The following is a 1,902-nucleotide window of genomic DNA, read 5'->3' as shown; positions in this document are numbered from 1 at the left end:
GAGGGAGGAGGTGGAAGGTTAGAAGTTCAATGTCATCCTCACCCTACAAGAAGTTGAGGCAAATCTGGGTTACACGAGACCTTTCTCTCAAAAAGAAAGGTCAGGAGACATCTGACTGAGAGCCGGGAATGAGACGGCAGAAGAGGGAAGAGAAGCTGGGGCAGATGAAGCAGCACACACGTTGTCCGAAGTCTGGAAAGAGAAGCCCATGTAGAGTGGATAGGGAGAAGGGACAGGAGAGATGTGGAAGGGTCCACAGCTTGGGTCTCATCTTGAGGACAGCAGAGAGCCACTGGCTGTTTCAGAGCTGGACACCGAACCAGAATCTACGTCATACACTACCACCTCAGACCCCACTGAAAACTCCCATGAGGACAACTGACCTTATGGTTTGGTTTTGTTTTTAATTTAAATTATTTTACTTATTTACATTGCAGTCATTAGGTTTTATGCTTTTTTAGATTTTTTTTTAGTATTTATTTTATGTGTGGATGTTTTGCGTGTGTGTGTGTGTGTGTGTGTGTGTGTGTGCGCGCGCGCGCACGTGTGTGTGCATGCGTGTATGTGAGTATGTGTGTACGCATGCGCGCGCGCATGCACCATATGCATGCAGTGTCTACTAGAAATGCTGGATCTCCGGGGACTGTAGTTCAGCCGTTTGTGAGGTGACACGTAGGTGCTGGAACGAACCTGGGTCCTCTGCAAAAGCACTCTTAGAAGCTGAGGCATGGCTACAGTCCCTTGACCTTGGACTTTAAGAGCTCACAGTCTCCTCTGTAGAGAAAGGGTGGAACCCTGGGTTGAAGATCAGCAATGGCGTCCTTGAGGGGGTTGTGCCTGCAGCCTGGTAGGACCTGGTGGTGGTAGTGGAGGTTATTAGATTGGGGACATTTCATGACTATTTAACGGCGAATGGGGTGGGGTGGGGTGGGGCTAGCGATTGCATGAGTATAGAAAGTCAGGGAGCAGTAAGTGTTGCACAGACACTGACGAGAACCCATTTTCGCAGATCTCAGATCAGCCATGAACCTGACCGTGACCCACTTCAGCTGCTGCTGGGGCTGCGGCCTCTCCATCACGGCCACACCCACTAAGTGCACAGAGCTAGCTCACATACAAAGTTATTCCTGCAGCGTGTCTGGCCCTCGAAGGCCACAGATCACATGTCCCTTCTAGCCTCATCTCCTGAGGACTCCTCCAGGAAGAGCTCTGCCACAGTGCCCCTTTAGAGGTGCTGATGGGCATCAGCTAAGCCTATGCTGGTGTAACCGGTCCGCAGGCACCAGGTGCAGCTGAAAGAGGCCTAACTCCAATGGCGGTTCCCACTCACCACTCACGACTCACCACTGACCACCAAGTCCTCCAGCAGTGTTAAGTCGCCCCTGGATACCAGGTCTCCATCCAGCAGAGTGGCCTTCAGAGCTGACCAATCGGAACACCAAATCCCCTCAGGTGGCTGGGATTGGCTCTAGAGTGAGCACCTGACCCAAGCTGAGCCAATAATCCTTGGGGATTCCCTTGAAACTTGAACAAAAAACTTAAGAGGACCTGTTTGGAGAACAAAGCCAGCATGGGTCCCCGAGGGCATGGTTCAAGCACCTGGATCCAGCCATGCCTGAAATCAGTTTCATGGATCAATAAATCCCTCTTTTTGCCTAAGCCCATCTGAAGCACACACCTGGTGTTTGTGTCCAACGGCGTCCTGCCCTACTTAAGTGGCTGTACCCAGTCTTGACACTGTCTGTGGTGATGTGTGTGAGGTTCTCATCTGACCCTCCACTCCTATCCTTGAATCTAGCTGGGGGGCCTCTTTGAGTGTTTTAGGGAGGTCATTGTTTGTCTGGGTTGGTTTTTTTTGTTGTTGTTGTTGTTTTTTTTTTTTTTTTTTTTTTTTTTTTTTTT

At 50.2% G+C, this 1,902-nt stretch overlaps 1 long non-coding RNA gene across 1 annotated transcript; it reads left to right on the top strand.

Annotated features, from left to right (window-relative positions):
* Window positions 1-608: 608 nt before the first annotated feature.
* On the top strand, window positions 609-1,659 carry LOC116095622. The gene is made up of 2 exons (XR_004120668.1): window positions 609-672; window positions 1,010-1,659. It is a non-coding gene; the product is annotated as an uncharacterized LOC116095622 (long non-coding RNA).
* The last annotated feature ends 243 nt before the right edge of the window (window positions 1,660-1,902 follow it).

This window comes from Mastomys coucha, unplaced genomic scaffold (genome assembly GCF_008632895.1).
Source record: "Mastomys coucha isolate ucsf_1 unplaced genomic scaffold, UCSF_Mcou_1 pScaffold18, whole genome shotgun sequence".
In the NCBI taxonomy this organism is placed as follows: domain Eukaryota; kingdom Metazoa; phylum Chordata; class Mammalia; order Rodentia; family Muridae; genus Mastomys; species Mastomys coucha.
The sequence above is the reverse complement of the archived record's forward strand: the minus strand, read 5'-3'. Positions and strand labels throughout refer to the sequence as shown.